The following is an 11,787-nucleotide window of genomic DNA, read 5'->3' as shown; positions in this document are numbered from 1 at the left end:
AATGGGTACATGATTTTATCTATGCATTACTTTGTTTACCCAAAAAGATGCAGGAAGGCCAAGTAGAGAGCATTGCTCCAAGAGTCAATTTCTTGCTGTGTCTCCGCCTCTCTCTATCTGTTGAACTTTGGGCAATTCCCCTACCCTGAGTGGTACTGTCTCTACTTGTAAAATGAAGACAATAACTCCATTGGATCATAAGATTGTGAGAATCAGATGAGTCAACGATATAAGAAGATGCTATGAAGAATCAGGGTTTGACCACAAATGGGTCTAGATATTGTCTTATCCAACTTTTTTTTACAAGGAGGTAGAAAAGAGGCTAAGGTGTTTGCCTAAAGATGACACAAATACAGGCTATATAAACCTAGATTATTAAATATTAAGAGGTTTCTACCAATTTCATCTTTTTTTAAAAAGACTACTCTAGTCTCCACTTATCTTCAGGGGATACGTTCCAAGAACCTGAAACTGTAGACAGTACCAAACCCCATATACCCTATGTTTTTTCCTATACATACATACTTAAGTTTAATTTACAGATTAGACACAGTAAGAGAATATCTAAATTGCCAGCATCACTGCTCTTGCATTTTGGGGCCATTTTTAGTAAAATAAGGGTTATTTGAACACAAGCACCGCAATACCCTGACAGTCGATAACGCAGACGGCTACTAAATGACTAACAGGCGGGATATGCTAGGCAAAGGGGTGATTGACGTCCCAGGAGAGATGGAGTTGGCGGCACAGTATTTCATCCTGCTACTCAGACGGCCACAATTTAAAACTTATAAATTGTTTATTTCTGGATTTTCCATTTATTCAGATGGAAGTTGACGGCAGAAAGTGAAACCTCGGATAAGGGTTCTACTGTATATTCACATCTCCCAACTTAGATGAGAGTCTTGTGCCTAGTTAACTCCTCTGAATATCTGAAAGGGATAATCAAGGTGTGCCTCCACAGCCCTTCAGGCAGACGGGGTCTTGAAGACCAGAAAGTCATGGGAATCACAAAGGATCTGGTGGATGAAGAGAGAGGGGTGAGTGCCTGCACCCTGATGGAGAAGGAAGGGTAGGTGTTGTGTTCACCTACTCATGCTGGGGTGTAGGGGCTCTTAGCAGCTTGTGGCCACCTCCTCCACGTGGCAGACCTGGACAATGCCAGTTGCCTCCCCAAACCAAAAGCTGAGTACAGATAAGGAAGCCCACCCTACCCTGGGATACTCGGTACCTATTTAATCCCAAGAGGTTATAAACTAATAATTTATTCTGAGTTTTTGATGGTACCAGTTTAAATAAGCTTTGGACATTTCAGTTGATGGTATTGTTCCTGGTGATTTTGAGCTTCTTGACGTCTCGTCGCAGAAAGAATTCAATGAGAGACAGAGTTACAGATAAGAAGTGGATTTATTTAGAGAAACACACTCCACAGACAGAGTGTGGGCCACCTCAGAAGGCAAGAGGGCCCTGAAATACAACGTCGTCAATTTTTATGGGCTGGGTGATTTTATAGGCTAATGAGTGGGAGGATTATTCCAATTATTTGGGGGAAGGGGCGGAGATTTCCATGAATGGGCCATCACCCACTTTTTGGCCTTTTATGGTTGGCCTCAAAACTGTCATGGCGTTGGTGGGTGTGTCATTTAGCATATGCTAATGTATTACAATGAGCGTATAATGAGGTACAAAGTCCTCTGGAAGTCAAATCTTCTGCCATCTTGGACCTAGTTTCTTCTAACCAGTTTTTGTCATGTCCTATGGCTAAGTCATTCTTTTATAGGTTGTGCCCTTCCCCCTTTCCTCCTGTTTCATTAAGAGCAATATGAACACCTAAGCTTTAGAATTAATTTGAGCTGTCATTCTCCATGCTTTAGCCCTTATTAATCCCACTGGTTCTATTACTTTTCCTTTCTTAGGGAAAACAATAAACGACTCATTCAACAGATGTTGCTAAATGATAGATTCGTAAAGAACTGTAGGATTTTATTTTACCATAGGAAATATGGCTTTAATAGGAAGAAAGCATTCCATTAAAATATATTTATCAATTATTCTTCAATAAAGCTGAAAAATAAATAAACAAGGTAGCTTGGATAATGATAGAAGAATGGAGAGTAGAGTGGACCCCAAACCTCCTTGTTAAAGTCATAAGAACTAGCCACCATTCTTTTTTGTAGTCTCACCTTGCAAAAGAGGGGAAGAGCTGAGACATCCAAAATAAACATTTCAAGTTCAAAACGTCAGACCTCAGTCATGCGTTTCAGGTAAAATACTAAATTGCTTCGTTTAAAAAGATATAGGGGGCTTCCCTGGTGGTGCAGTTGTTGGGAATCCGCCTGCCAATGCAGGGGACGCGGGTTCGTGCGCCGGTCCGGGAAGATCCCACGTGCTGCGGAGCTGCTGGGCCCGTGAGCCATGGCCGCTGAGCCTGCGCGTCCGGAGCCTGTGCTCTGCAACGGGAGAGGCCACAACAGTGAGAGGCCGGCGTACCGAAAAAAAAAAAAAAAAAAAAAAAAGATATAGGCACTTAGAAGGATGATTGTGGAGGATGGTATGTGCGTGGTACCTCCTGAAATTTGGCTAGGAATTGAGATGGGCGAGGGGGAGCCCTTTTGTACTTATTCACTAGGAGTGAATTCTAAGACAAAATTATGTGTACAGTGAGTACAGTTTATTGTAATGAAATTTAACTTGCTCTTCGGGTTGACTTTGCATTTTTATGACAATTTTTGCTTTGGTTTACTCCTCCATTTTGGTCTAGAACAAATTATTGCTATATATCACTTGCGGGTAAGCAAGATTTAGGCTTGGAAATCTTTAAGTAAATAAAAAACTAATTATCTTAAGATATGATCAATGAAACTCCTTTTTCTAGAACTAGCTCGTAAAACACAACTGGAAGACTATCACTAAACTGTGATAATCACTAAACTGTGTAATAGCTCTCTAAATAAAAGAAAGACTAGGGGCTTCCCTGGTGGTGCAGTGGTTAAGAATCCGCCTGCCAATACAGGGGACACGGGTTCGAGCCCTGGTCCAGGAGGATCCCACATGCCGCGGAGTAACTAAGCCCGCGCGCCTCAACTTGAGCCTGCGCTCTAGAGCCCACAAGCCACAACTATTGAAGCCCACACACCACAGCTACTGAAGCCCCCGCGCCTAGAGCCCGTGCTCCGCAACGAGAAGCCACCGCAATGAGAAGCTCGCCGCAACTAGAGAAAGCCCGCGCACAGCAACCAAAGACGCAATGCAGCCAAAAATAAAGTATTTTTTTTAATTAAAAATAAATAAATAAATAAAAATGAGACTGAGAATCTCATTGTGGGAAAAAAATGGATCAGGATGAAATGATATTGTGGCTTCATTCTCCTCAGGCAGATCAAAAAAGAAATTTTTTTTTGGCGCCTTGTGGGGCATGCCGGATCTCAGTTCCCCCACCAGGGATCGAACCCCGGCCCCCTGCCGTGGAAGTGCAGAGTCCTAACCACTGGACCACCAGGGAATTCCCAAAATATTTTTTAACATAAGGAATAGTTATTAAATTTTTGACTCAAGCTTGTGCTATTCTCTGGAAAATATTCAAAACCTACCCTACCTAAATTCCCTGGTTGTTGTGAAGATCGATCCTTATGAAGAAGGCATTACAAACTGAAGGGCTGAACCTGCGGAAGCAAGATCCTTATTTTTATTTTTATTTTTTTATCATCTTTATTGGGGTATAATTGCTTTACAATGGTGTGTTAGTTTCTGCTTTACAACAAAGTGAATCAGTTATACATATACATATATCCCGGTATCTCTTCCCTCTTGGGTCTCCCTCCCTCCCACCCTCCCTATCCCACCCCTCCAGCTGGTCACACAGCACCGAGCTGATGGGGAAGCAAGATCCTTTATAGGGTGTCTGTGTGCTTCTCCCAACACTACTGTCAGACATGTGTCCCATGTTTACAGTTGAGGGAATTGAGGCCCAAAGAAGTTAACGAACTTTTCTGAGGTTACCCAGACAGGATTCAAACTCCCATGTGGCTCAGATGCTGTATTCCCCAACGTGCAAATATTTCTGTGGGCTAGAAGCCCACAGGAGAGGTGTGGGAATCTGGAAGGGGAAACCTTTTCCACCTGTTAAGCTATTCACTCTGCTATTGAGGCGATTAACTTAATTCTGTTTTATTGCCTTTACTACAGTAGTCCTAAAACTTCAGCACATCAGAATCTTTTGGCGGGCTCGATAAAACAGACTGCAGAGTATCTGATTCAGTCGGTCCAGGGTGGGGCTGAAGAATTTGCGCTTTAAACAGGTTCCCAAAAGATGATGATGGAGATGATGATGCCAGAAGCAACATTTTGAGAACAACAGCATCGCTATACAATTTGCGTTGTAGTATTACTGCCTTTTCTTGGTTCTACTTTCTTCTCAGAATTGAAATAACCAGGGGAGGGACTTCTCTGGTGGGCCAGTGGGTAAGACTCCGCACTCCCAATGCAGGGGGTCCAGGTTCGATCCCTGGTCAAGGAACTAGATCCCGCATGTGTGCCGCAACTAAGAGTTCACATGCCGCAACTAAGAAGTCTGCGTGCCACAACTAAAGATCCTGCATGCTGCAACTAAGACCCGGCGCAGCCAAAATAAATAAATAAGTAACCAGGGGAGCTAATAAAGGGCCAGAAAGGGGTCTGTGCCATTTCTAGCATGCTTCTCTCTTTGAAGCAGAGTGCTCCTTAATGAGATGTGTGCAACATACAGATTGGTGCATGAACCCTTAAAAATGCATGTTTGAGAGGCCCTAGAATTTATTTTAAACCTCCCTGTTCTCATTCTAAATGCCTTTGTAATCTCTGAGCACAGAAAAGATCATAGCCATAGTAACCAAATACCCTAACTAGTTTTTGAGGAGGTCACCTAGACCATCCTCCTTACTCTAAGAGAGGCAAGGATCTGGATGAGGAAAAAAAATGGTGGTAATTACAGAGTCCACGTCTCCCAATCCAGGGCTCTTTCTGCTATCGTTACTCTGCCTAGGAAATCCTTCCTTGCCGTTAGTCATTTAAATTCATTTCTATAATTTTTTTTGATTAGCAAAAGAAAAAAGACTGAAGAGTCCTTTTATCTTTCCATTTAGATTAAGATGCCCAGAAGCAGACAAAGGTCACAAGGTAGCCAGCCAGAGAGAACTGGGCGCCAGGAGGATGCATGGTCTAGGGAGTCCCGGGAGTGACCCGGAAGAGACTGCAGGTTTGGTCCCCTCCCAGCCAGAGTCCCCTACCCCACGTTGCATGCCCCCCACCCCATGTTGCATGCCCCCCACCCCAGTCTCCCTGGGGAGATGTGCCAGCAGGCCACAAAAGCTGAAAAGGCAACAAAGAGAGGAGGAAAGGTAAGAAATGCAGATGACACACAGAGAGCATGTCTGAAAAAGATGTGTATGATATTTTTAGAAAGATCAGTATCATTATTCTGAATCTTCCAAAATACTTAAGGGCATAACAGTCATCAGGTTGCTTCTAATGGGTGGTTTTACTAAAACTTCTCCTCTAATTACTAATATTAATGTACTATGGTGGATTTTGCTTTTTACTTTGTCAAGCACCTTCACAAGAGGAAAATCTTGCGAAGCACCTTGTCATGGATTCTGAAATGAGGAAACGGCTGTGACAGGGTAAGTGAACGCAACAGCCTCACCTTTCTTAGTCACCAATGTTGGTGCATGAGCTTTTAGGAAACGTCGTAGGGATCTGTGTAGGTTATCTCCCCCTCTGCGTCTCCAAGGACGTAGAGAGGACAGAAGAGCCATTGATGTCTGTGTCCTGAAACCTTTTCTGTTTATAAGAGCCATATAGCCAGCTACTGGTCCTGCATTTTCCCTTGGGGATCTCACGGGCCTCTCAAATTGAACATTACCCAAACAAATATCATCACCTACCTCTACCCATGTCGGTACATGGCTCCATACCCAGGTTGTCAACATAGAAACTTCATTTAAAAAAAAAAAGTTTGTCATTTTATTGCTTGGGGGGCAGCGGTGTGTGTGTTGGGGAGAGGGGTGGGGGTTGGTTGTTTATTTGGGGTTTTTGGCTGCACCTCGTGGCTTGCAGGATCTTAGTTCCCCAACCAGGGATTGAACCCAGGCTCCTGCAGTGAAAGCGCCGAGTCTTAACCACTGGACCACCAGGCAATTCCCCGGAAACTTCATTCTTCAGGCCAAGCTGTTCCTATGACAAATAATCAGGTATCCTGCCCTGAGGCCACCTCCTAACATCTGTCGACCCCCTCACACCCCTCCAGCCAAAGTGTCGCTACTTTAATAGAGGCCATTTTCAGCTCTTGCTAGGTTATTATAGTAACATGTTAGCTAGTCTCCTCCCAACCTCTGGTCTTTCATTCTTTAGAAGCAATTCTCTAGAATGCTTGGCATTTTAGGTAGAAACTCTCTTTTTAAGAAGGGCTGTTCTGGGGCTTCCCTGGTGGCGCAGTGGTTGAGAGTCCGCCTGCCGATGCAGGGGACGCGGGTTCGTGCCCCGGTCCGGGAAGATCCCACATGCCGCGGAGCGGCTGGGCCCGTGAGCCATGGCCGCTGAGCCTGCGCGTCCGGAGCCTGTGCTCCGCAACGGGAGAGGCCACAACAGTGAGAGGCCCGAGTACCGCAAAAAAAAAAAAAAAAAAGGGCTGTTCTGGACCTTGCAGCATCACAAGCGTTTGGTCCCAACTCAAATTCAGTAATACCCTAGCCATTGCGATAAGCAAAATCTCTACAGGGGAGTGGGGCAGAATCACAACCGCTAACACTGCCTTGGGAATGGCAGAAGGATAGCATCATTTCTCTGCTAAAGTAATGATATCTTAGGATAAATCCCACTTCTTAAAATGGCCCGCTGGCCAACACTGTAAGTACCCTTTCCAAAAGGCCTTTACAAAGAACCCTAATTGTATCCAGGTCTCAAGTCCTAGAGGCAACCCCACCTGCTTTTCCAGGAATCAGGTGAGCTCCTGAGGTTGACAGTGGTTAAGTAGCATCAAGCACAATGTGGGGTTTTTTTGTTGTTTTTTTCGGGGGATTGGGTACACGGGCCTCTCGCTGTTGTGGCCTCTCGCGTTGCGGAGCACAGGCTCCGGACGCACAGGCTCAGCGGCCATGGCTCACGGGCCCAGCCGCTCCGCGGCATGTGGGATCTTCCCGGCCCGGGGCACGAACCCGCGTCCCCTGCATCGGCAGGCGGACTCTCAACCACTGCGCCACCAGGGAAACCCCACAATGTGGTTTTTAAATTGGCCTAATTTAAAGGATTGTCGTTGTGCTCACAATTATACCAAGTTATTTGGGATTATTAGAACAAACAAGAAAACGCACAGGGGTGAGTTAGAGCTAGGACTTAGCACTCAATATCCTGCTGTGGGAAAATAACACCTTGGGTCCTAATTTCATCATTTTTGAAACGTTACTCTACCTCTGGTCTCCAAATATGAGTACTATCTATAAGGAAGCTTCTCTTAAGTTACATGTTATACTTCTCTTGTGTTAAAATTTTTCATGTCAACAAGAAATGGGAGAATACGCAAAGTCATGAGATTACCTCAGTCCTAAGTGTAGGATACTGTACAGATGGCCTGTTATATTTAAATATCAAAAAAGGGGATTGATTTCTAAGCTGTGACAGCACTAAAAAAAAAAAAAGTCATGGTTATTTTATCTTCACCACCATGCCACCCCCACGTCCTGGTCACCTTAGCTAAAACCTGTGCTATCACATAAGGGCTGGTGATCTATATCTCAACTTCCTTATTTATAAAAGGAGAGCCAGGTCATTTTCCTAATTGTAAGAGATGGTAAGGAATTTGGTGGTGAGGAGAAAACTTGCATTTGCACAAAAATTGTGCCAGACTATCCATCAGATTCATCTCCAGCGTCACATTACAAATGAAGTCATGTGACATTGGTCACGTTCAGGTGCCAACTTCTTCCTGGGAATCCTTGGACTGTGTCCATTTCCTTTCTTGCAGTTGGATGAGGGGTTTCTAACTCTGGTTCTGGTTACCGTTGGGATTTCAGAGTGTGGCTATCCAAAAAAGGACCTGAAACTGTGTTTATTTTAGGGAGTTGGAGGTGAGCCAGAGCTTTAATGAGAGTCTAATTAAAGGGGCCCTGACCCAAAACGGTGAAGAATCACTGAGAGACTTCTGTGCACTCAGAATCCCAGATACATTCCAAACTCCCACGAAGCTTTGTGGCCAGTGTCTCAAAGGATGATTAAGTAGTTAAAAGTAGAAGTGAAATGTGTGATGAATCTCATAACAGTTAAGAGCAATCAAAACTGAATTATGGTGCAATTATAGAAAGAAAATCCATGGCATTTAATTAGGTTGCATTTTATTTAGATAAATGAAAATTTACCCCCCAAACAGAACTAGGAATCAAATACTGTCTCAGATTAAAAAGGAAACTGCTAAGCTTGAAGCTTACACTGAAAAGCTAAAATTTCCAGCCCTTCACTACCTGTAGTTCCAAACATCAAAGGAAAATACCGGAAAAAAGTATCTGTGTGACAGAGAGAGGCAACTCGGGTGTACCATTAGCAAAAGAACCTGAGGGGGAACATTTTATATTCTTCGATTACAAGAAATGGCGAGAGTTTACAAGTCTTGCATTGCTTTCTATTGAACACGGCTCCACAGTAATGCCAAAAATAGCAAAGTTTAGGCACTTGCTCCAACTTCTGCAGTTTGCATTTGATTATTATGTACTTCACAAATTAACAGCAGCTTTACAGTTATAATACAGAATTGTATTTCATGCTACTGTTAATAGCATTCCTCCTGTTAATAAAACAATGATGCTTAATGGACATAGGTCCAGAGCTTGTACGGAAGTAATCCAGGGCACATCAAGGGCACAATCATGAAGCAACCACTACTGGAAGACCAATCGTGATGGCCAGAATGACCTGGCCACGTGTAATAAGACAAGACCAAATACAAATGGGATGAAGTGGCAGGATGGAATTTAAACCCCCCAAAAATGATTACCACAAACTACACAAATCTTTAATCTGTTCAAAATAGCACGAAGTTACTTCCTGCCATAGAAAGGAAGTTAGTTGATATTTAGAAGTGTAATGAACTCCTTAAAAACTGCTACCATCTCCAAATTTCAGTTGATCTTCAAAAATTGACACCAGCATTCGGATTTTTTTAAAGTATCAAGTTGGTGAAAAGAAATATCTTTAGATCAGAGGGTGATTTTTTTAATTTGGGGATTTTAAAGTTTAGTAATTAAGCACAAGTAAGTGGCTATTATATGTGTGAAAAACTCCCAAAAAGATACTAAATGTTTTCCAACTACCATATGCTCTTACCATGAGGGGGTCTTTCTAATAATGGCCAATTTTTTATCATAGTCAGGTTTGTTGGTTTATGAGAAACTACTTTCCAGTTTTGTCAGCAAACTGTCTTTCTGCTAAAAGACTGTTCTAGTTTTGCTAGAATGTTATACTTCAAAATAATTTAATTGGCAGTTGAAATTTAAGTTCTCAAACTGGAGTACTGAGTGTGAGTACAATTTAAGAAGTGTGCACACCAGGCCAGTGCTACCCATGAAAAAGTGGGACTTTCAGGTAGATGGGGACTGTCCTTTGTGTGTCACCTGTCTGACAGAATCCTTTTAGGTGTTAACGTGAATCAGAAATCATTTTGACACTTAAAAATTTTTTTCCAAGATCACCTGTTAGGTAAGGCATTTTTACCACTAAGCCTTCTTAAAATGTCATTCTAGAGACATTTGTCATGCACAGATATTAACAAAGAAAACTGACTTTTTCAGGAAGGCACCACCAGATGGTAGCATTGTTTCAGTACCGTCAATCTAAAACGCTCCTGGTTTATTTCAGCGGATCCCCTTCTGCCTTTGACTTCCTCTGATCCCCAACTCAAACTGGTGTAAAGTGGTGACAGCGTGTAGTGACTACGTTAGAAACTTCTAGCTTCTCTGCTTTTAGAATGCAGTAAACATATGTCCCAGGCTTCCTATTATCTAATAAATCCAACAAATCTAAGTGAAGCAAATGTTTTATTGAAATCAGTTGTCAAATCACAATTTATCCAAATGACAATGCTACATTGTTCTTAAAAGAGTGGGCACAAGTATGGCACAGACACGATCCAGCATCTATCAAAATACCATCTGTAAAGAACCTGACTTATTTCGTGCTGTGTGTGGATGTGGTCCAGCACAGAAGGTAGACTCAAAACCAGTCGATTTTTTTCTTGATAACATGAAAAACATTTCACTACTCTGCCTCAAAACCAGTCGATTTGTTTCTTGATAACATGAAAAACATTTCACTACTTTGCCTCAAAATTAAGCACACTCATCTGTCCGTAACAACCGTATAACAATTAGCGGAGAAGACTTTAAATTAATCTGCTACTGAAGAAAACTTCCTTCCAACCTCCACTGGGGGATAGAAAGAAAAATTTCCCAGTAACAATGGAACATTCTGTATGTTTCCCTCCAAAAAACACTTTCTATTTTTAGTGCACTGTGCATGATAGGAAAGTGACCAATTTCAGAGTGATACTAAACACTCTGAAAGGACCTAATCCTTAGTGAATTTTAAAACAAGAAGTGTAGCTTCTGATCAGGAATGTTATTTCTAGGAAGCTCTGTTTTCAAAGGTTGTAACTGAGGCAGACAGCTTCCTGAGACTTCACCGTGGTTGCATGCCCCGTCGTATATTGTGTGATACAGAAGGAATGCACTATACTGTAATTTCCTTAAACATTAAGAAAAAAAATATACAATAGATACAGGAGAATTACTTAAAACATACATATAAATACATAAAGAATGATACTCCAGTTTGAGAAGCAGAACTAGGTATTGCCAACTCCAGTTCCGGGCTAAGAATTAAGGACCTTGAATCAGAAACATTATATGGTACCGAGGGAAAATATCAGGGTGGTCTTGAAAGGAAGAAATGTTATCTGGCTACAGCTCCCGATGAAGCCTCAGGATTGTCAGGGGTTCTCTAGAAATGAGAGCAGTTGATGTGTCTGTTCTTCCGTTCCCAAAGTTCTGTAAGATTGGTCTCGTCAGCAGCATTCGTTTTCTTCTCCCACTCGTCTTCACATTCTGGTCTTGCAAATACACAACAGTAACTGTAGGAGGAAGCCAGAATCAAAAGTAAATAACATACCCTTCACCTCCCTCATTTATTCAACAACAGAAGAGCTGTGAAAGTGAGCTGCAGCCAATGGGAGCCCTAGTGAGAACCACAGTTTAACTGTGTGAGAAAGAAAGATGGTGAAGGTCCATAATACAGCATCCTTTGCTACTTGAACACCAGTAGGCAGGATCTCACATGCACTGGAAATTTTTTTAAATGCTTCTTACTACTGCTGGAAGAAATCCAATTTTTTCCCAGAGAGCTATAAACTATAAATTTCAAGCACGACCTTATAAACCTACTTTGGACTTCTAGTTATTAAAAAAAAATGCAACAAAGTAGCTGTGAGCACAACGTATTTCTTATGTCTTTGAGCCAAACACACACACAGTCACACTGGGGGTAAAACGAAGTCATTACTTTCAGGACACCAGTAAGACTGAAGAGCATGTCAATGAGAAAAAGGAAACTAACCCTGGGGGCTTCCCTGGTGGTGCAGTGGTTAAGAATCTGCCTGCCAATGCAGCGTACATGGGTTCGAGCCCTGGTCCGGGAAGATCCCACATGCCACGGAGCAAGTAAGCCCGTGCACCACGACTACTGAGCCTGCGCTCTGTAGCCCGCGAGCCG

General features: G+C 42.7%; 1 protein-coding gene across 1 annotated transcript in view; it reads right to left on the bottom strand.

Annotated features, from left to right (window-relative positions):
• Positions 1 to 8,341: 8,341 nt before the first annotated feature.
• The window catches only part of AKAP12 (A-kinase anchoring protein 12), a 103,195-nt gene continuing 99,749 nt past the window's right edge, over positions 8,342 to 11,787 (bottom strand). Inside the window, exon 5 of the mRNA XM_030853158.2 lies at positions 8,342 to 11,149. The gene's annotated coding sequence lies outside the window, so the exon portion shown is untranslated. The remainder of the gene's footprint in view (positions 11,150 to 11,787) is intronic.

The sequence above is a fragment of the Globicephala melas genome, chromosome 14 (genome assembly GCF_963455315.2).
Source record: "Globicephala melas chromosome 14, mGloMel1.2, whole genome shotgun sequence".
In the NCBI taxonomy this organism is placed as follows: Eukaryota; Metazoa; Chordata; class Mammalia; order Artiodactyla; family Delphinidae; genus Globicephala; species Globicephala melas.
This window is presented reverse-complemented; position numbering and strand designations above follow the sequence as displayed.